This window comes from Colius striatus, chromosome 4 (genome assembly GCF_028858725.1).
Source record: "Colius striatus isolate bColStr4 chromosome 4, bColStr4.1.hap1, whole genome shotgun sequence".
Classification (NCBI taxonomy): domain Eukaryota; kingdom Metazoa; phylum Chordata; class Aves; order Coliiformes; family Coliidae; genus Colius; species Colius striatus.
The window spans coordinates 13,585,705-13,610,246 of record NC_084762.1 but is presented as its reverse complement, the minus strand read 5'-3'; positions in this window follow the sequence as shown (position 1 = coordinate 13,610,246).

The following is a 24,542-nucleotide window of genomic DNA, read 5'->3' as shown; positions in this document are numbered from 1 at the left end:
GCAGTTGAATCAATAGCTATCTGATCTTTTTCACTGAACCTGGTCTTTTTCACTCTCTTAATTGAGAGGAAATACTCATCTACAAACCAATAGCTTTGCTTGTCACGTCAATGTGTTTTTCAGGATGGGATCTGAACCAGACACCGAGATCTGTCTCAGCCCTCTTCCTTGGCTCCAAAACCAAATATTTCATCGGTCACTGGCATCCTGGATAAACAAGATTCACTTAGTAACCATTGTGACAAGGTAGGTTAATTGTAAAATATTGTATGTGGCTGTTTCCTGAAGCAGCAAAGAAAGTAATTAATGTAAACTAAGTTGAAGAAGCACCTGCTGTGTGTGTTTTGAGAGTGGTCTTTTCCAGGCAATTAATTGAATTGCCCAAAATGTAAATATCTGAGGAGGTAAGCATAGCAACACATGAAAACACTTGCTGTTCAAACTGTTCCTTTTTCTGTCAAATGTTGAAACATGCTGATGCAGATTCCCCACCTGGTGTAAACTGTATATACTTCACTGATTTCAACTGATAGTTTTCCCCATTCAATACGTGGCTAATTTTACGTTTCCACACATAGAATTTAAGCAGGAATAAAGAAATGTGAGGTGAGGAATTTACCAAAGCTACAGCTTTCCTACCTTTTTGTATCACTATATGGATGCAAAGTGCTAGGGAACTAGCCATCAAAAATGGTCCATCCTGTGAAAGGAGAAGATGGGGGGCCTTAGTAGATCACTTATTCCACCCTCCAGTCAGAACCAGATCTGTGATAACTAAAAAATTCCGAGCGGGATTTTATCCTGTTAGATAAAAACCAGCAGTGATGAAGCCTCTACAGCTGCAAAGGAAATTTAGGGAGTGGCTACTGCATCAATAAAACAAAACACATGCACTGTGAGTGGAAGTTTTACTGTGAATTTAATGCAAGCAGAATACACTGATAAGAGGACTATGAAGCAAATCAATCCATAATTTAATCACAATGAATGCAGTGGAAAGATTGAGGGGATTTACACTCTATCTCCTAGGTCTAGCTTTCATTAAAAAAAAAAAAAGGAAAAGAAAAAAAAGGCAAGATGATACTGGCTTTCTTTAAAACAACATTTTGCTTTCAAAATAACAATTCATTTTATCTCTCCAACAACAGAAGACATGTAGGTAACTTAAAGCATCATTTCATGCCAACCCACAAGGACACATGCTTGTTGTGAAAAGCACAGTCCCCTCCTGAGGGGTTGACTGCCAGAGCTCAGGGCCAGGACAGCCCTGGCACCTGGTAACTTCTCTTAGATGAGAGGACCCAACTTGAGCAATGGCCACCGCCATGTCACAACTTGCCTGGGCCTGTATCTCCCACCTGCTGATCTGCACCCAGTTCTGTCCTCACCGCTGATGCGCTTGGCTGGGTCTGCCCCAATGCTCTCAGCTGCCCTGCTCCTGTCTGTGGCTATGGGATGGGTCATGGATGCCAAGCCCTGCCATCACCCACCCAGGGGAGCAATACCTACCCTCACAGAACTGCCAACCCCTGTGCTGTCTTGCCACATCACTGTCAGTGTACCACAGAGATGTATTTTCAGTCTAGATTTGCCCATTGAGATAGATGTACTACAACATTAGTGTTTACCTTGTAATTACAATGACATAAATAGAGACTCAGGGGTTGGAAAGAAAAAACAAAGTCCCTGGGGAGTGAATGAAAACAAGTTTAAATAACCTTTAATATTAGCTCTTTGGGCAAACAGCATTTCAATTTGTTGTACATCTTAACTCTCTGAACTGCTATGAAAACCTACCCCATAGCAAGCATGTAAGAGGGAGGCAGTCTTTTTAGCCAAAGGTTCAAGTGGAAAAATCTCTCTTTGAAAGAGCTCTTTTGTAATTTGCTAATTTACTTCTCCACCACTACCTTTAGTTTCCCTCCTTCCCTGAAATTGTCTTGCTGCAAATATTGTACTTACACAAAATAGTCTGTATAATGAACTTTAAACATGACACTTTAAGCAAATTGCTGTGTATGGAACAATCAAGCTTTTTTTTTTTGCTTTGGTAAGATTCAGGAAGACAGCAATGGTATAGATTCAGGTTGGAACGTCTCAATTTGTTTGATACGTAGCTAACAGTTTGTAGCATAACAATAACAGTTTGCAGTGCCTGTTACCAGCAAAGACGCCCCAGGTTAGAATAAGTAGATTCCGAAGCTCCCATCAACAGTCAAAAAGCTTTTATCAGAAATGCTGACTTGAAGGAAAATTCAGAAAAGGGGGTTATATGAGATATTCTTGAAATATGATTCATTCTTCCTCTTCTCCTATACAGGATGTACATCCTTAAGACCATTAATAGAGTCTTTTCAACACCTATAATCCATCTAAAGCCCTCCTTCAGCTTCTCCTGCTGACTAGATAAATCAGAGTTTCTGTGTTCTTCATAAAAAAAAAAATTCTAAAAACTTTTAGAATCGTGAATTGGTCTCATCTCTGACTTCTCCACTCCCTTTGAAGCTAACAGTAGGACTCAAACAAGATGAAATGTAGATAGTGATGATGTGGTCTTGTCCTTTTATTTATCCTGTAGCTTGCTGGTAAGTACAATCCCTTTTTTTGTTCAAGGAATCTGAAATCTGCTTTTGTTATCTCTCAAGACATTTCCTTACCTACCAGACTCGAGGTCCTTTCAATTATTTCTGTCCCGCTTACTTTATCTATTTCCATTTGCATAGTGGAATTAAATACTCTTTAGCCAGAGAATAAGTGTTTAAATAACAGGAATGTCTTTGCAGAAGAATGGTTGAACTCTTGCACATCTTCTAACAGTTTTAAAGCTAATATAGCTATATTAACTGGAGTCTTCTCCATGCAGATTAAGAGTACTGTAGCTTTAGCCTTCAGAATTCATCGTGTTGAAGCAACTATCTGCTGTAGGTATAACAGGTCAGAAGAGCTCTATTGTTAATCTGATGTATTGAAGTTTGTAACAGGCCAAGTTACCATGTTTTTTTTCACAGCAGACAATAAATAAAGTTAACTACGTGCAATAACAGTACAAATGAGCTCTAACTTGTATGCAGAAATTATTACCATTCATGCTTGCTTCTAAACCTGAGGGACCTGGATTCAAGTGTATAATCAGAAAAATAGGCAGCCAGGATGGGACTTTATTAGTAATATGATTCAGTTACTGTGTCTTTGCTGCCTATTCCCAAAGGTAGTCCAAAGAAAGGATAATTTGAAAACGTAGCAAATTAGTCCAAGTATTAATTACATGAAGTGCTCATGACATGTAGGCTCAGCAAAAAAAAAAATCACTGTAGAGAATATACCAGAAAGTACTTCAGCACTTGGCTTCCAACTCATCACCATGTACAACTATATCGATGACAAAAACAATCAGTTTATCATTACCCCTATTTTTAAAAGAAAACCACTATCTTGAAAGTTTTATGCAAATATACAAGCCAACCTGTAAGGTTGACTGGGATCTTTTAGTACCCTGTGGGTGCGTAGACAGGGGCAATGAGAATCAAATATCACAGACTCCAGCTATGCCCAAAAGAATGTTCAGTCTTGGGAGCAATTAAAAACCCCTTTTCTATTCCTCAATACTATCATCCCACGCATTGACAAGTCTTTGAAAGCAAAGAATAAAACTCCTCACACATAATTAGCTAGTATAAACTCATGAAAGAATTAAGTATAAAGTGTTCTGCTCAAAGACATGATCATCAATCTACAGTTCATTCCCTCACCACTGATTTGAAAATGCAAAAAGATAGCCAAATTATTCCATTCTCTCACAAAGACCTTAAGGAGCAGAGAAAATGGTTTCAAACCCTTCTTAATCCTTTTATTTTGTTTTTAAAATTTTATTTTTGATCTGGCTACCTTAGCTTTATTAGTGCAGTACAAAGTAGAATATACAGAAATAAAAGGACACCTAAGACTTAATGACATTGTCCTGAAAAATAAAATAAAACATTTAACCAATCACTTAAGATGTGTTGACCTTTCATATGACAAACAATTTTAGGTATTCAAATAATCTAGTTTTTGCCAATACTGGAAACATTTTGGTAGGATAACTGACTTACACTTGTGTCATAGTTTTGTGTGGGGCCATTTCTTGTAATGGGGTAGGGGCTGTTGAAACACACTGTTGAAACATAAGGTGAACATGAAAGGAGCTTCAAGACTCAGCTGTAAATCTTCAGTAGTTTTGCCTCACTAAAGGTAAATATAATGAGACTGGACCAGATTTTCTTCACTATTTTATCAGTAAAGCTAAACCAGACTCACAGACTTAAGAGACTGCAGAAGGGTAACTTGAGTTATATTTTTTTCCCCTAATGCTTCTGTAGCTAATCTGCAGTAGAAACCTGCTTAATTTTCCAATGAATATGCAAGATGAGCAGCACTGGCTGGATGAAACAGAAAGCACCATACCCTACAATCAGTTTGGTTTCATCTGCTCCCCACCTGTTGAAAGAACATTTGGAATATAGGTGGTGTATTTTTGTGAATAAACCCAGAAGTGAATATAAATTAACTGGTTAATGAAACCAGAAAACAGTGCATTTTCTGTTTCCAGGCTATATATTCCATTTCTAGAAGTTAAAAAAATATTTTAGTCTGAAATATTTATCTTTAATTTGAAATAAAAACTCTAAAAAACAGAAAGATCAAAACCCTACAGTCAAGGTCACAACTTGTGTCTTTGGTGGAGGGTACCTGAGGTCATGCCAAGCCCATCCATGTAAACATGCACTAATTGTCTCCATAGACTGTGCAGGGAGACCAGGTCTTTAGCTAATGAATTTTATACTGGAATCAGATAGACAGGTATTGCTGCATGTGTTTCAACATCTATATTATTTTCTACTATTCATAGAAATATAAGAACATTTCCCTTTTTCAGACCCCATAAGGATTTCCCATTATGTCCCAGAGAACCAAGTTTGCCTCCTTACTTCTCTCTTTCTTTAAAGCAAACAAGTAAAGTTCTTAGTTGAGAACTGAGCAGGATGTTCCACAGAAACAGGTCCCATCTTCTATTGCCCCTCAGATGTGGCAGCGATTTCCACCGTTGCAACACCGTTTCTGGAACTAGGAAGACATCTCAGTGCCAGGCTAGAAATACACATAGAGAGAGAAAAACCATTTATATGTTTTGATAGTTCCTGTATGAATTTTCACAGAGGATGTTTGTTACCTTGTCAAGAGATATCTCAGAACTACACAGAGCAGAGAATGACCAGACTGCAGCAAGAAATCAGCTTGATTTACCATTGTTAAGATACTGTGGTGACAGACATTCTGCAAAAAATAACTTAAAAAAGAATGTAAAGAAAATGGAATATATGATTACTCTCTTTTCTGAGTAGGAACATACTATGTCTCAGGCTACCACTTCCATTTGGCAGGTACTCTCAACAGACCAATCCTCAAATTACTTTCTTTATCAATCTAACGCAGAGTTCAATAAGTTATTCAGCGTGACTTTTTCTTTGTTATTTTGCTTAGGGAAATATCCTAGTAAATCAATTTTGTCAAGTGAAGGATACCTTTTTCCTTTAAAAAAAAAAGTCCATCAGCCAAACCCAAGTAAGAACATGGTTACCTCAATGTACCTACTAACACTACAATGCTGAAAATATATCAAGCACCTTTGGTCCCGTGACTCTTTCTAACTCTGTCCTGGTAGAGAGATATTTGCAAAAGAGCCTCCTTGAGGTTACAGCAGTGCATTTTAATTAAAGTCCTAATGAAATAATGTTCTATCAAATTACGTTGGACTGAAACTTACAGTATGTGCCAATTATAACAAGTTAATTGCAAATTCAAAATTAAATTAAAGCATATTAAATTTTATTGACAGAATAACAAATACACCTGCTTACTTATGAATTTTAGGTAATTAATTCTTTGTAGAGGAATCAATAACCCCTTGAAAAGTTCTGAAAGAGCAAAGCTATCTGAAATAGTTTTTAAATTATGTAAATAAAATTGTTATGGTATTAGGTCCCACAAGGGGTTTATTACACCTCAAGATAAAAAGTGCATGGCAGTTATACTGTGACATTGCATTGGAGACTGTGGTCTATTGTGGAGCCTAATGATTGACAAGCAGAGTGTATTTTGCAGGAAATATTCAGGATAGACAACAGCTTCATTTTTCTTTATCAAATTTGATGCAAAGCCAACAGAATAGAAATTCCATTGTCCAGGGATATGATGTAAAGCAAACTCTTTCTCAAAAGTAGGTTAGAGTAGATTAGGGTAGACAAAAGTAAAAGTGAAGTAAAAGTAAAGCGAACTACCCCTAACAGAAGAAATCTTGAAAGTGATTGAATAGCTTTGGAAACCTCACCTATTAATTAAAGTGAACTATTAACCCCTTTATGTTCCTTAACTCAGCGGCAAGACAGTTTATCTAAGGCCTCGACACAATTGGCTAATAAAGCTTTTATTGTTTAATGCCTCTTAAATATCAAGTAAGAAATGGACAAAACTTACTTCACATTTCAATACAGAAACAGAAAGATACTTGTGCTTTAACCCCAGCAAGTAGTTAAGCACCTCACCATTGCTCACTCCCTCACAAGGAGATGAAGGAAAGAAAGGTAAAAGTGAGAAAACTTGTGGGCTGAGATAAAAACAGTTTGATAGAGTAAAAGAATGGAGGTGGGGAAAAAAAAGAAAAAAAGACAAAACACAAGAAAAATAAGTGATGCAAAAAACCCAATAGCTCACCATCAGAATTTTTTGCAGTCTTTCTTCATCTCCTCTAGTCCTTTACCCCAAATGTACTTCTTCAATTAGGATGCATATAAATTGTGAAGTATAGCTGTAATTTCAAGTGCTTTAAACATTAAAGACACCTTTGTGTTTATCAGTCAGCACCTTTGCTTTATCCCCATGACTCTGGCAAGATAGATGCATACTAGGACAGCTGTCCTGCTGTGGTGTTAATCAGATGAGAATGATCCTGCTGGGAGTTGTGGTAATTGCAGTGGGATACCTCATCTCCTCTTGAACTCTCTCCAGGCCTTCATTTTTCTTAATAGCAAGAGTGATACTAATTAAAAACAAATGTTAATTATGTCAGTTTATCACGTACCTCTTTCTTGACAAGTTAGTTTAATGGTAACTAACAATGTCTAAGAACTCCACTGGCAACTTTTCTACTTCAACAGTTTCCTTCTTTCTTTGATGTCAATTAATTAGATTCTTTTTTTTCTCATAACATGAAGGTGAAAATAATAGGTTGATCCTTTTGTGCCTTTTTGAGATGCTTCATTTTCTTAATTCTTTTAGAGACCAGCTTAGCAGTGGAAGCACAATTTAGAAAATCAGATGCTTACATATTGTCTTGAATTTCTACCTATGATGAAAAGCTGATATGATTTGTGTATCAAGGACAAAGAGAAATTTTAATTTACAGTGGGACCAAACTAGTGTAAACTATTAATTCAAATCTTTTCTAATAACTTGCAATTTAATATTTACTCAGATTACCTGCCAAGCAAATTGCATAAACATAAGATAGTAGAATTATTCTGATTTATATCTTATTAATAATTACTTGTGAAGACAGAGATGCATTTCTAATAACAATGGATACTTAGTTATCTATTTCTATTATTTAATTTGAATTTCCAGTCTCAGTCCTTACACAACTAGAAATCTGATAATCAAAACCTTTTAACGATGTTAACTTTTTGAAATTGAATTAATGAAGATATTCCACTTGTTTGTTACAGGATGTCTATTTACTATTTCAGTACCAAAGCAAGTGAACTTAGGAGAAATAGCTAGAGATTTCAATTAAAATTTCTAAGTGTTAACTGTAGTAGTGTACATGTGAGCTGAGGGGTATGAGACTAGACTCTTACCTTTGCCTGTACTTGTGAAATACTTGGCAGAAAATGGTTTACTTTTTCATCAAAGTTCCTGGGTCATTGTTTTTTGCTGTAGTCAATTAAAAAAGCAAGGAAAGAAAGCCTGAAAGCTTGTAAAACATAATTTGTACTATAGTATCTGTAAACTTCTTCATCACAATGGATTCCAGTGATCCTGTCTGATAATTTTATTTCTCTCTTCATCTAAGTATTTAATCTACAGATTTTATCAGTGTACCCATCTGCACTATATACATATTTGCCTCTGCACTATATACATATTTGCCAGAGAAAACACATGGCATATTGAAATGGAATTCCATTGTAAGCAGTCTTAGTTAACAAAATTGATATCTAGCTGCAGGAGTGCTCATCTACAAATGTTTCAAAGTTATTATACTTTCCTATTAGTGTTGTAATATAATCACAGAACATTTTGGAGTAGTTTTAATTCCATGATTAAAAAGATGAGTCATGTTTAAAAAAATGTAAGAAAATATATTTATTTATAAATGTAAGGCAATGGCATACAGGATATTTATGATGTAAAAATAACATTTATCTTTCCATAAATTCTAGGATGAAATTATCTTGAATTTGGTATGTAACAACATTAAGCTCTACTCCAATTTTACTTCCTTCTTTTTGAATGATTCCATAAGTCCCATCTGATTATCCTGCAGATTTCCTGCACCCAGACTGGTTCATAGTTAGCATAGATGCCTAGAACCGTGAGAATGAGGAATACAGACAGCTGAAGGGATAGAAAGACAGAAAGGCAAATGTACATTTATATTTTTAGGTGAAAAAATAATGTATAATATTGCTGCTTAATGTTCAAAAGTAATGAATCTATGTTTAGAAATTGGTGATTATCTGCTCAATTGTAATCTAATAAGCAGAATTTTAAAAATGTAAATATACGACAGGCATTACTTCAACTTCCAATCAAACAGGTCAGCTTCAATCATTTTCAGGGTAATTGAAATTTGCAGTAAAAGTTTCCTCAAATTAACTAGCATGTTGTAGCTAGCAACAGGACAAGGGGTAATGGGATGAAGCTGGAACACAAAAAGTTCCACTTAAACATAAGAAAAAACTATTTCACTGTTCAGGTGAGGGAGCCCTGGCACAGGCTGCCCAGAGGGGTTGTGGAGTCTCCTTCCTTGGAGGTCTCCAAGACCCACCTGGACATGTTCCTGTGTGAGCTGATCTAGGTGACCCTGCTTCAGCAGGGGGGTTGGACTAGATGGTCTCTAAAGGTTCCTTCCAACCCCTACCATTCTATTATTCAACTCCATAGATGAGCTCAGCCCACAGAAAAATGTACTTTAATCACTGAAGAAAATAATCTAAATGCACAGAGTATAAATTGCAATGCATTACAAAGCAGATAGTTTTAAAAAATATCCAAATAAACTGAGACTGTCATTTTCCAAACAATCTGAACTTCTCTGAACGCAAACCGGATCAGGCTCCTTAATGACTTGCACACTTTTGAAAAATCAACTTTTTGCAAGCATTTGCGAAGGACATTTTTATCATGGTCAGATTTCATGCTTGAGGTTTAACCTTCATTATTACACTTTCGTGTCAGCATGATACCACTCATAAAATATATTATATCAGTGTAAAAGTAGTATGTGGAATTAAGCAGTCGATCTCCAACTGTATGAATTTTTTTTTACCTTGCTTTTCAACACAGATTTTTTTTGCATACCAGTTGGGGTACTCACATCTTCAGTTTTAGGCTATTTTACTTCATTTTTCCTGCAAAATCTTCTTTTTTCACTAGCCACAGACCTGCAGCTCTGTAGCCACAGACTAGAGCTAGCATTAGGATTGTGTTGGGTTGACATTGGCTGGACACCAGCTGCCCATCAAGCTCCTCATCTGGACAGGACTCTCACGGGTCGAGATAAAGACAGGGAGATTGCTCAACAATTACCATCATAGGCAAAACAGACTTGACTTGGAGAAATTAACTTAATTTATTACCAATAAAATCAGAGTTGGGTAATGAGAAACAAAGACCAATACTAAAATATCTTGCCCCTGCTCCTTCCTTCTTCCTGGGCAAAATTTCGTTCCTGATTTCTCTACCTCTCCTCCCCCAGTGGCAGTGAATTTCACAGTACAAATCTTCATCTTTGTAAAATGATTTTTGTTTTTGTTCATATCAGTCAAAGATTCAGTCATTAAAAGAGTTTCAAATGTACTTCAGTCTTTTTTATCATTGTATTTAGTTCATGCTCTGAAGTATCTTCTGGATGAAAAGATTTTTTCATTTAAAAACAATAAGCATAAGCATCTCATTCTAATTTGTTTTTACCTCTCAGAATGTGGAATCAAGAGAGGAATCTACCATTCACAGAAATCTCTTTTTCTTTTAACTAATGGACAAAAATTCTGTAAAAAAAACATGGTTTGAAATATAATTTAGTGTGAAGTATTAGTACACATAGTAACTCCAATACATAAACACAAGATTTGTCCTAAACATCTATCTGTAACTCACAGGTTAGGGATAAAAAAATTATATTCTAAATGTATGATGAAAAAAAATGCCTGTTGTTAAAATACTGTTGTTTGACTACCCAAAGTAGTTGTTTTCAAACAAAAAAGAGTTCTTTAGACTATCCAGATCTCCATGTAATCAAAAGTGCTTATGCCTATTCCTTTCAGCAGAAATTATTCTCTTCATGGTCCCAGTCAAAGCAAATACTGAACGTAAGATATATTTTGAGGTCTTACTAACATACAATTGTTAAATCACACAGACCTTTTATCAGATTTTCAGAGACAAACTGAATTTCCTGGAGACGTTTTTATATGTTAAACACCTATGAATCATTTATATTAAAGAGCTACTGAATCACCCACTGAGCAAAAGTTGGGCTGGAGCATAGAAATACATTTTTAATAGGAAAGTAGATGATGTTTTACAAAATTTATCCTCAAACGCTATCCAAGATAATTACACACACCTTGCTTTTTGGTTTCCATCAAGCACATTTTTCTCTTTTTTTTTCCAATATCAAAGGTCTCTTGTACTTTCAAACTGCAGAATGAAAGCACATTCCTTTTTTGTACTCTTTGACTAATCTTGTCTGATGCCAGTTTTCAGTTTCTTGTATCACACGTATTTTGGGGCACTAGGGAAAAAAGCAGAGGGCTTACACGTTAATACATATGCAATTGAAGATGACAAGAAGGACAGAAAAAATCCTGTAACTTAGAACTATATAATATGATTTATATAAATACTTTTTATATTAAGTATCAACGGTGTAAAATTGTTGTAAATTATCTATTATCTGTGACTGTAACATCTGAAATATTTTGCATTAAAGAATGCTTTTACTAAAATAAAGGAGCATGTCCTTTGGAAAACCTTTCCAGTAAGATAAATTTTATATCATCTTTCCATAATTCTGATGTTGACTAGTCCTCTACACAACTAAATAAGAGGATAAATATTTTATTATTTAAATATCTATTTATAAATTAGATATCTAGATATTAGATTTAGATATGTATTATCTAAAAAAAGATTAAAAGGACCTCCAATTTTCTGGAGTAACCGTTTCAGAAGATCCAGAAACATATTATATATTTAAAATGAGACTTGTTATATCTGATTTAAGAACCTGATATCCAGTTATGAATTCTGATGATATATAAAAGTACCCCAGTTCCATCTGAAACCATGATCCCCTAAATGTGGTCCTAAAAAGCACAGCTACTTTGTGAAACTATTAAAAGTCAAGAACTACATTTGAACACTGGTTTCCAAACATCTACATTTTTAGGTTCTGGGTCACCTGTGAATGTCTCCTGTAATACAAAATCTGGACAGAGTTTGAAGCATACTGCACTTAGGATAGTCTCACTCTAAAAGATCAATGCAAAATCATTTCATCAGGTTTAGATCCCATCATGTCATAGAATCTTCTGGCACTTTCCCAGCACCACCTCTCTTCACATCCTTATGCCATACCCTAAATCTCCCAGTATTCGCTTTCAGGTTCATACTATAAAGCACCATTCCAACAGGCTAAATGTAGTCCTTAAATTATTTCAGACAACTTGAACTGAAAAGGAAAATAACAGATAATCGTGTCAATGCTACAAGGATATTGTATAAGATCCACTGGGGATCCACAGCTAAAGGTATTTATTGAGGAGGTAGTGGTCTATTATATAGAAGGAGACAGGTGGATGTTAACCTCTGTGCCTCTTGCCTTACAGTCAGGGTTGTCCATGCAGCAACATCTGCATGCAAACAGAATATTTGGACTCAGATAAATAAATACCTTGGAACAGTGCTGACAAAGAGTAAAACAGCAACAGAAAATTATAGCTACATATGGTAGTAGTATAAAAATAAGCAATTGTAACTCTAGTAACTTTTGAGCTGTTAAACTGGAATAGGACAACAGACAGAAAGGTTTCCTTCTTTTATTTTAAAAAGTCCTTATTATAAAAAAATCGTTTGTGTAAAACTGCAAACTAGACAAAGCAATAAACAGCTATTTTGGACAGACATGAATTCAGTGATCATTTGTTGTATTCAATAACAAATTTCATTTCTGAAGAACAATAAACTGAAATAAACAGTAGATTATTTTTATCCTTCTGTTGTCAAATGTATACATCTTTCCTTAGTATTTTTAGTGTGAAGAATTACCTAACCTCTGATGGGAAGGGTTGCAATTAAAAAATAAAGAGTGCTCACTGCTGCTGAGACTTGTCATGTCATCAGTTCTTTCTGTATTTCAATAAGAAAGGCACAGAAACAAATAGTGTAGTAAAATGGTTGGTTTAGAAAAACAGAATAAAACATGGGGTATAGTCAGTGAGTAAATCTACTTCCCTTCAGATGCTGGGCAATCTGCATTCATGCAGCATCAGACAGAGTCTGGATGGATCTTCCCATGGCACACTGCACAGATCCTGTCCACGGATAGATTCAGTCTACTTCACATAGTGTGGTACCTGCCATCCTGTGTAACAAAGGAAACCATCTATCTTCTCCTGACAGGCTGGGATGTTATCTCTGTCATAACACCCACCAGTGCAGCACTGCCAGGCACTAAGTACTCCAGCAGGTTCCCCTACGGTGGCTGTTTATGCTAACATAAGGGCAGATCAAGCCTCGTGTAAAAGACCCAACAGAAAAGATTCTCTGTTCAAGGTCACTAACTCTTGAATACGTCATCAGTTGGATCCCCAATACATGATATCTCACATCTACTATATGAATCTATTTATCAACAATTTAAAAAAAAGAATTTTTATGCAATATATTGTTTCCTTTCCACACGTTGTGAGCATAATAAACCTGCTAGTGTAATTTAAGAGTCATAAGTTAAAGTTTTTGTAAGATATGCATTTTGCAAACAGTCCTTCAAAGTGCAGAATGATTATTAATACTTACAAAATGTCCTGTTTATTATATATGTATGATTGGAGTAATCAGTAGAGGCTTTCAGAATTTTCAGTTACTTGATGTCATCTTCTTGACTGTTTTCCTTTTATGATTAACTAACTGCAGAAAGATTTAATGTCAATGCATTAGTAGGTAGGTGCTATAGCTACTTAGGACTGTGTTTCAGCATTTTTAACAGCTGTGACAGAAATTAAAACACAATGGCTATCTTTCTAATTTATCTGCTCTAGAAGGTTGGCTGATATTGTCAAAGTCTCAAATATTTCATGTTTTGTTTTCTTTTTTAAACTTGGCTTCCCTCTGAAGTACAAACACCAGAATCCCATGCTAATATGAGAGGATTCTAGTAACTTATGACACAAAGTCATATAGAATTAATAACACAGGATCTAGGTCTTTCAAAGAAACAAGTAGCAAACTGAACATATTTCAGTACTACAGTTCACAGAAAAGCAGATAATGCTGCCAAAAAGACAATCTCTAGTAAGCTTGTAATAATTGAACTAGAAGACAATTTTTAAGTTCCCATTTTTGTTCTCAGGTGTTATGTGCCCAATTATCTCCATCAAAATACTTTGAGATGTCTCTTTTTAAAATTATAAATTTTTAGAAGATAAGCATTTAAAAAAATAGTCATTATTGTGTTTACAAGATGTTACAATGCATAAAGAAAAGAGGCTCAGGTCCTATACCAAAACCATTTCCAGTCAGAATAGACACAGTAGATAAGGTAGACATAAGTAAAAATACTAAATTACTTGTGTATGGCCATACAGCTTGTCAACAAACCATCTGATGTACTGATATTCAACTTTTCTCACTGTCCAGCCCAGTGGAAATTTTCTCCAGTACAGATAGAGCTCGATGAAGAGCTGTGGTGGTAGCAATTAGCTCCTTGCTTGTACCAATCATGCAATAGGCTGCAAGCTATAGTCCTGTGTGAGCTGCCATACGCTATCATTGCCAGATCAATTCAACACTTTTTCAACCTAGTCCTCCAGGGCTAGAGAGGCAGAGGACCAGTTGCAATAGGCTTGGTGTCTGTATTATTCTTTCTGCTGAGCAATACATGGGCAAAGGCTAAAGGTTGAATACCATAGCCTTCAGCCTTAGACAGCACAGCATACAAAATTTCCAAGGGCTTTTCTCTTTGAAATATTGTTCATCTGGGATGAAGGGAAAAATATGCTCAACTTGTTGAGATAATAAACACAAAGGGGAAAGTTCTCTTCCAAATAGCTCTCTGAATTCTCAATCCATGTCAATAAAAACACAATTAAAATTTCTACAAAATATTAATTCATAGCAGTGGAGGATTTGATTCTAAATGATTTAATTAAGCTTGCAGGAGTTTTCACATACAATTGAATATGCATATTACCCAAAATAAGCATCTGCAGGGTAAATAAAACTATTTACTGAGAAACAAGGAATGACAGATATTGAAACAAAGCATTTAAGTTTTACAGAATTCCCTAGAACATATAAGTTTTTAAAAATCCTTCATTGAAATGAGAGGTACCTGTTCAGGTCCACCTAAATTTTGCTTGATTTAGAACCAGATGGATTTGGATTAAGAAGGTAAGAATTTGAGAGAAGCTTTTGCCCTTCAATCCATGAGAAACTGTCTGCCTTTATTATGTAACTAACTGCAGTGAGACTTTCAGGGATTTCTGTATGGCTAATAGCCACTGGAAGTGATGTTCAGCTAGTATATTATTCCTAAGGCTAATTTCCTGAGAGCAGGTAGTAGAGACAAAAATCAGTTGTGCCAGTTTCATGAATTCTGATTCAATTGTCTGTGTACCTCTAGCCAGGTCTCAGAGTCTTGATTCTACATATTCCCAACCTCCTGTTCTTCTGTTCAAAATGAGATCAGATATATTCAGTTATCAACCAGGAGTTGAATTGTGGTAAGGAGGCACTAGTGTTATTCAACTAAGCAGTACCTATTATGTGACTGGTGTTCATCCTCTAGAAAGCTTTACTTTTAATAGTAATATATTAATCCCAGATAAAAAGGTCATTCATTCGTGAGGCTTTTACTGCAAATATTAGCTGCCAGAATTCCTCTGTGTCTATTGAACACCACCACAAAAAGGAGAGGGACATCTTGTTCAAATGGAAAAGAGAGTTCTGCTGGTAACCCATTACTGGAAGGCTTCTGGACCCAAGCCAGTGAGACCCAAAAAAGCTATCTGAGAAATGATTAGAATTTTTACAGGGTTAATTTCAGGATGCAAGGATTTAACCTGAAATATGAGTCGGACATGAGTGCAATTTCACCCAGAGACATGAAGGAAGAAGGCAAGAGATTCCAAAGTAACTTTCGTCACTTTTGAAGATGTATTCTTACCCACTTTAATGTGACCTGTCACCAAAGTTTTTGTTCCTAATTCGAGTTTCACTAAATCCAATGACTGAAAGATCAAGATAAACACATGTAAAACATCAGTAACATTTTCAGGAGAGAGTACCATTGGAGTCATTGTTAGCATGCCAGTTCTTGTGATGTTACTGATCTACATATGCAAAAATGGCACTAGAGGCAGGTTTTCCTTACATTTTATCATCACAGGACAAAGAAAGTATAAAACTACAATATTAATTCAACATTATACAGTGACTGTAAGATTACAGACCTTGATCTCAAGGAAGGTAAGCTAGTACTTGTGTAGCATACAGTGCCTAATGAACTATTTGACCAAACCTGTACTTTCTCAAACAGGATAAAATTTAAATATCTTTATTTAAGCCAATGGCCAATTAACTATCTCTGAAATCAGAACACGTTGTGTGTCTCAGTCTTCAACCAGCTTCTTGTCCACATTTTTAGATAACAGACATTTGAATCAGAAATTTACTGCCAGGAATAAATTTAGAAACATGATGTGATACTCTACAAACAACAGTTAGCAGATAAATGCAGGACATTAGACATAGGAGCCTTACTTCTGTGAGCACTTAAAAAACATCACTCAGAAAACCCTTCAATATTGCAACAATATTAGAGGGAATGTGAAAACTGTTTCACAAACTGGTACATCTGATACAACTTATTACTTCAAATATATATATATATGTATAGAGAGCTTTTGAAGATATGATAGCAAAATATACATCTATCAGCACTGTTAATTTAGAATATGTTTCAACCTTTTTCTTATTATTTTTAAGGAATAAATAGTTACAAGTGTTTGAATAATCAGGTTCCTTTTGTTTAGCTGCATAAACCAAAATACTGTAAAAAATATTTCATATTGTCAGGAGAACAAACCAAAACAAAGCAAAGGTTTCAGGTTCACTAACAATTTTCATTAAAAACTAAACAAAACACTTCATTTGTCATGCAAAAGGATATATTATACATTGTTCTAAACACAGGAACACGTCCTCTATCTCAAATGGGCTATTATTATAGTTGCTACTTTTCTGATGCTTTACCACAACAACCTTAATATTAAAAAAAATATTTTACATTGCTGCTGTAGGATGATGTGAATGAAAAGCCTGCCAATATGTTTGGATTAAAAAGTAGTTCAAAATGCTACAACAATCCTTAAAAGCTTGTTTTGACAAGATATAACACTGAAGATATTTCTTGCATTTGCCAAAACTAGAATAAGTTGTTTTCCATGGGAAGGTATATTCACCCAACTGAGTTTTAAGGCTTTTCTTCATACCTGTTGGTTATTTCAAGCTGCAGACAGTTTTGGATCTCTAACAGCTCACCAAGTATGCAGAGGCTGCTTCTATCAGCTTTTTGGTGGTAAAGGGAAAAAAAAATCTGTGTTGTAAGTAGCAGTAATTGTCTGATCAAAGGATCAACACATCTGGCAGTTCTAAAACAGTAAAAGTAGCTGTCCAGTGTTAGTGAATCAGAAACAAGCCTATGAGCATTCATGGATTTTGTTTCAGGTATGTCACAAACCAACAAAGTAGCCTAACCAAAGTCACAAACTGGAACAAATAAAGTTCTTTCCTGCGACTGTATGGGAGTCCTGGCTCAGGCTGCCCAGGGAGAATGTGGAATCTCCTCAGGAAGTTTTCAAACCCCGTCTGGACATGTTCCTGTGTGAACTGATCGGGGTGAACCCTGTTTTAGCAGGGGATTGGACTAGATGATCTCTAGAGATCTCTTCCAACTCTATCATCCTGTGATTCTGTGATTTATGCTTGCATATGATTATCCAAGATACAAACCAAACTTGCCCTCCTATTTTTTTCATATGGCTTTTGATATCAGTCCCAGAATTGAGATAGCACCTCTGATCACTTGCTCTAGTTTTGTTGCTGTAATTTCTTCTGTTTTGTTCAGGGTTGCGTGGAGTCAGTTTGTCATAATATATGACACCAAACTGTAAGATTTACTATAGGCTTTCATTAAGAAATTCTGTTCTTGTAACTTGTTAGTCGGGGCCTGGTAGCAGTTCCTACCTTATAGATTATATATTTGCATGACTTTCCCCTTAGTAATCCGATGTACCCTAATTAGATCTCAACTGAGCTTCCAATGGTTAGCAGCTTTCATTTCTTTCTTTGTTTTTCTATGATTGCATGTGTTTTGAAAGTTTGAAGATTATTGATGCCATACACCTTACTCTGACATGTACATCTAAAAATGTTTTTGTGGTTTTTTCATCTGCAAGACAATATTTCTTGTGGAGATACAGTTGACTGTAGTACAGAAGGTCACTGTTGGAGTTAAGATTTGGAAAGACTTATTTCAGAGGTAACAAAATTTCTTTGTTTCTTGATTATGAGCAGGGGGATACAAAGTATAAAAAACCTGAGGAAAAGTAAGCCCATTGTTACCAACACCATTGTATCACTATGCTTGATAATGAATATATAACATATATGTCTAGGTTACTCTTCTGAGAGAATAAAAGTATTCCTGTTTTGATTCATCACTACATTGCTCAATGGATATAAAATTCTCTCAAGTAAAAAATTTCTTTTGGTGCTATATCGAGTTTAGCAAAGTTTTGGTAATGGGAGGCTTCTGTGAGAAGGTATAAGAACCTACCCCCATGTCAGACAGAGCTAGCTCTGGCAGTCTCCAAGATGAACACTCCACTGGCCAGAGCTGAGCCAATCATCCATGATGATTGTACCTCTGTGACAACATATTTAAGAGAGGGTGAAAAAACATGGCACGGGAGCAGCTAGGAGACATGAGTGAAAAACTGAGCAAAACAACTATGAAGACACCACAATCAGTGAAGAAGTAGGGGAGAAGGTGCTCCAGGTGACAGATCAGGATTCCCCTTGCAGGCAGTGGTGCAGATCATGGTAAGGCAGGCTGTCCCCTGGCAGCCCATTGAGGTCCATGGTAGAGCAGATGTTCACACTGTAGGACCTGACACCCAAAGGTGGATACACCTTGAAGGAAGCTGCATCCCATGGAAAGCCTGGATAGAGGCAAGGTCCTGTAACCCAGTGGAAAGAAGCTCAGGCTGCAGCAGGTTTGCTGGCAGGACTTGTGACTCTCTGGGGAACCCACACTGAAGCAGTCTATTCCTGAAGAACTGCACTCCATGGAAAGGACCCACTCCAGAGCAATTTGTGAAGGATTATCTCCTGTGGGAGGGCCCACACACAGGAGCAGGGAAAGAGTATGAGGAAGAAGGAATAGCAATGACAAAGTATTAGGACCTGACTGCAACCCCTGTTCTCCATCTCCTTGTGTGGCTTGAGGGCAAAAGAGGTAGAGATGTGACCTGATCTAGGTGGACCTGCTTTAACAGGAGGGTTGGAATAAATGATCTTTAGAGATCCATTCCAACCCCTACCATCGCGTGATTGTGTGTGATATGGGAATGAAGTTGGTCCTGGGAAGAAGGGAAGGGTGGGAGAAAAGATGGGTTTAGATTTTTTCGTATTTTATTGTCCTACTCCGTTTAATGGTTCAATAATTAATAATTTCTGTATTGCTGGGTTATCACTCCCAGAAAATAAAAGAAAAATAGGAAAAAAAATCTCACAGATATCACCCTTGTTTCCTCTAATGTGTGATTTCGTTTTTGACTAGTAGAGTGTCTTTTTCCATCGTATATTTTGGTATCACCTTCATGCCAGGGAGTCAGAGGTCAAATAATGCTCAGCATTACTTTTCTTTGTTGTAGCAATCCTATTTCCTACATTTTTGTGACTTGCCTGCCAGGTTACATATGATAGGCTTAACAAGCAGAAGATGTATTTTTTAAGACCTTTTTATTGACAGTACTTAAATTTTTGCCTAGATGTTTAAGTCAGTAGATATGGTACTTAGTTTCTATAAGTGGAAGCTGATGTACTATATTGATTGGCCAGCTGGCAAATATAAATTTGTAAAGAAAGTACCCATCTCTACTATGTCAGCATCTAACTACTCTTAAAAGCTAATATCTATTCTACTTAATCATATGTGAAGGGAAATTTTGAGGCAGATTCATAATCTTTGTGAAATACTGAATGGCAGTATTTGAGGTGCAGTGACACCACTTGGTTTCCTACAGCCAGAGATTTCATACATGGTTGTTAATTTTGTTAATAGGACAAATTAAAATTGATCTAGAAGTAATCTAGTTCATCCTAATAGGATTGCTCTGGATTATGCCATTTCCTGACAAGTTTGTCCAGCCTGCTCTCAGTCTGCCACATTCCAAAATATTCTAGGCAATCTATGCTAGTGTTTAACCATCTTTACCTATATGAAGAGATTTTCAGTTTAAACTATTTCAGCAGTTTTACATGTACTCATAGTCTGTAGGTGGTTCTAACATTGGCAGTTATAATACTTCTTTGCAGTGTGTAGTCCTAGATAAGCATCCTCCAAATTGTTTGCAAAAGGTTGTATCAGGAGCCTGAGGCTGTACTCACCATCTCCTGGGCCATTTCTTGAAGTAAAACAGCGTGAAAATATTATTCATTATTTGACAAGAAGAATTATTTAATTCTCAACGTATTTGATTTTCACTCTGAGCACTTGAATATGCAACTTCTGAACCATCTAGAAAAAAAAACAAAACCAAAAAAAGGATTGAATTTATGAAAAAATACTGTTCTGTAATTTTTGAGTTTTAAGCACATCTTTATTCCAGGATTTTTGAGGATCAAAGTCAGTTCAGAGGCATGAAAGGTCATTGAGAGTATCTAACTATCTAAAAGACTCAAAGATTAATTTTGTCCCTTAAAATATATTCTCAATATTTTTCTTCTAAAATAAATATTTATGTGGCATCCATTCTTCTGGATTCTGACAAATACTGTCATGTAACTGCCAAAATTCTGATAGCTCCTGTCACTTAAACAGATGTAGTAATTGCTAGAAATTTCCAGAGAGAGTCAATTCTCCTGAGATTTCCTACACATTTGCCAACTAATATAAACTGTTGGAGAAGTAGCCAAATTTCTGTGATGTTTATCTGAAGCAAATTACTGAGCCTGTGGTGGTTCATCCTTTGTTAATGAAATAATTCAATTTAAGATTATGTATGTGTACTGTTAAGAATATTATAGATAAAATCTGTACCACTCAGAAGTCAGGGTCCAATTTGTCATTAGTTTCAGTGGGGTCAGAATTTATCCACTGTTAAAAAGCACTTTACAAAGTAGGTGGTTCAAAATGACACTACAGTCTGTTGCTTGTAATAGAATTCTGCAAGCCTGGAAGAAGATAAACTACATAAAAGGAATACAGCAGTAAAGAGTATTGAATTCTGTATCAACTTACACACTGGGCAGGTTTTATATAATACGTAGTTTTGACAACTACAGAGAAATTCTGTTCTACTTAATGTCAATAGCAGATATTAAGATTTGGACAAGTAATAGTTTATAAACTTTTTTTTCTTTCTTCTTCCCACATCAGTAGTTTTTTACCATTTGTCATAGAGATACAAGCCCCATTTATTCAAGCCTTTCATATTTTGTCACATCTGTCCTTATTTAGGTTCCACATATTAATTAATGTAACCAGCTGCTATCTAGGTTTTCCTAAACATCCAAAATTTCATCTTGGGTGTTTAAGCTATTTCATTAACTTGGCCTAGGAGATTGTGTCATATTTTTGGTCCTATCAATGTATATTCACTGAGCTGCAGATTCATGCAGCCTATTCTTGTTATGTAGTGATAACGTTGCTTCATCTTCAAATCTGTTCCTTGTAACCAGCTCAATTCCACTAGTTCAAATACTTTCAACTGCTGAATGCCTTTGCAGTGTCCTTCCACATGAGATCATGACTGTATTTTCCAGTCAAAATTAAAACCCCATTTGTTCAGCTTGACTTATGCCTAGTGACAGCTCTGTGTATTTCTCACTGTGATATGAATACATGAAGGACAGAGTGTAAAGATGCACTGAATTACGTTACATTGTGTTTTAAACGTGACTGGAGTAATTATCAGTGCCCAAGTTTTTATCCTTTTTTTCTTTAAAGTCGCTATTGTGCCAATGACAGAGGTAAACAATTAAGCTTTTTTATTAGCATGTCTTGCTCAAAAATATGATTGACAAAAAAAGCAATAAAAAGGCAGTAAAAATATAAGATTTTAAAAACCCAAACAAAATAAAACCAAAGAACTCCTTAACAGTGCAGGTGTAAACATCACTAATGAAGACAAACATGTGATGTTAATTATTCTGGCTTATTTATGTGCAGATAGGAACATAAAAGGTGAGAGATGCATGTAAAAATGATAATCAACCAAGTTGAGCATTATATTGTATCATGAACTCTTTTGAATACTATTTCTTTTCCTCTACAACATAGCACTTTAATGGATGTAACATTGCATGGATCAACTTTGACTAAAACAGTCCAAATATTTGGGGGATTTTTTTATTCCTACCGTGTTTACAGAAGGCATGTTTTCAAACAAACCTGTCTGAACCAGTCTCAGATAAACTATAGATATTCTTAGGCTGTATATCAAGCGTCACAATTATTATTATTTGCTATTAATTACCATTATTTTTAAAATTGTTAACATTTTTTGCAATAGTATGCTATTGGTGTAGAAGTACATCTGTTTTTTGCATCCCTCAAGGAACTATAACATTATGATATAGTTGTCATTGACCCTAGTACTTCTCTAGCTGATGAGTAAATCTCAAAGTTTGGACTAAAATTTCCACTACAGACTCATTACTGCAGTCTGGAAATGTAATGTTCACTTAAGGGAGATGCAACTACAGTTCATAACCATGCACAGATCACAAAGTTTCATTAAGTCCTCTGTCCACTGATGGGCTGTGTAGAGTGATCACACTATTAGTGTGAATGGAGCTATTTAAATATTTTCTACATCCTGTTTGAAGAATTATCTTCTTGAAGAATTATCAAGTCATGATTCAGTAATTTGTTCTGATTCAACAAAGTGTTTAAACATCTTCTATGAAACTTATTAAGACTAGTGTGAAATTTGAGTTCGTTTTTAACTAATTTAGCTCTATGGAAGCGAGTGGAGATTGTCTAATTTACATCAGCTCAGAATATGTCCATAATACTTAAGGTCTCATTCACTAAATTATTTCCATACCATGTTGATTTTGGAGACTGATTAAAACTACATCTTAAAAAATCTTGACAAGAGAGAAAAGAAGCTTTTGAAAGTTAGAAATCAGCATTTCAGTTTACAACAGCTCTGCAAGGACCACCTGCTGGAAGAACACACCAAGAACAACTCATCATATAAATTCATTTCCTGAGAGGCACAAAAGAGTCAATATTTAAAGTCTATTGCTCTTTTATCTCATTATTTAATGAACATGGCAATAATGAGTCATGTGGAGTGCCCTTTGCACTGAACAGCAGTGGTGATTGAAGAGTCACAGCACAAAATACTAACACTATCAACATACTCAAGTTCTTATCTTGAAGTATAAGTAACACTGGCAGAGAAGCATATGTTGAAATGTCAGAAGAATGAGGCTTAATTGTTACGAACACTGTAGAAACAAAGATTCAGCTTGAAACAATGCACTATTGTATATGCATGTCAAAAGCAGAAAGCTAGGAAGGATTAATGGGAAGTTGAGACAAGAGACTGTGAGGAACTGCCCACATCTGCCAAAGTGTGAAGAAACTAGGTGGAAGATGATTCTGTCAGGGGAAGATTGCAACCATGACTCATGGACAACCTACCCAATTTATACCATAGATTGAAAAGAAGAAAATGGAGAGGGTGAAATGGGCATTCATGATAATTTACATGCTGGGTGAAGGAATTTTGAATAATCACTTGAAGGAATATTAATGCATATGTATTAATGCATTGAATATGTAGAAATTGTGTAAATAAATAATCACAGTTTTGGGACCATGGTGTGCTGTCCTGGGACAGGCACCTGTGCATGTATATTTCTGTAATAAAAGGAAGTTCCCACATCCTGTGTGTGAATTTGCATTTGCCCAATGGGTGAGGAACTCCTGATTTTTGGGACAACAAAGTTATTAGAACATTGTAATCTGGGAATGTTTCCGAGGAAAATAATGATATTTTAAAAATAAGAAAGCAATGATTAAATATTGCTCATATAATGAAGTTTAATTGCAAATATTTAGTCAATATTCTTTGATTTATTTCTCACTGACTTACTTTAAAAAAAATCTTCAATTTAATATCCCTCAACTACAACAAGGAATCATCTGACAGGATTTAAATACCCACACTTAAGCAACTGTTCACATAGGTTGATTTACAAGGGTGTGAAAGATTCAAAGCCCCCGTAGAGTGGTGCAACTGCTCAAAAACGCCATTCTGAGATCATTTGCATAGATCAAATACTGACTTATTTGTCAAATGAAGCATTGGTCATACAGAACTCCAAGGCACTGACAGCAGAGTGTCAAAACAATCAGAATTTACTTGCTCATGATCCCAGGGTCCTAAAAATAATGTTTTTCCTGTTTAAATTGTAAAATACCAATAACCTTTTTTTTTGATGAGAAGAAACATTCATGAAAGCAAACTAAAGCTTTTCTTTTAATTTGATAGGAAATGCATGAAAAAGTAAGAACAACATAATTGTCAAAAATAATGAAAAAGAACAATAATTTATATATATTTAAACTATGCTAGAATAAAAAAGTTATATTCTTTACAGTCACTCCAATGAGTGATGTGAATACTTAGTGACTCAGAAGATTTAATCCCTTGACCTTTTGAGAATTTCATAGCCTCTTAGGTGTCTAAATCACATTT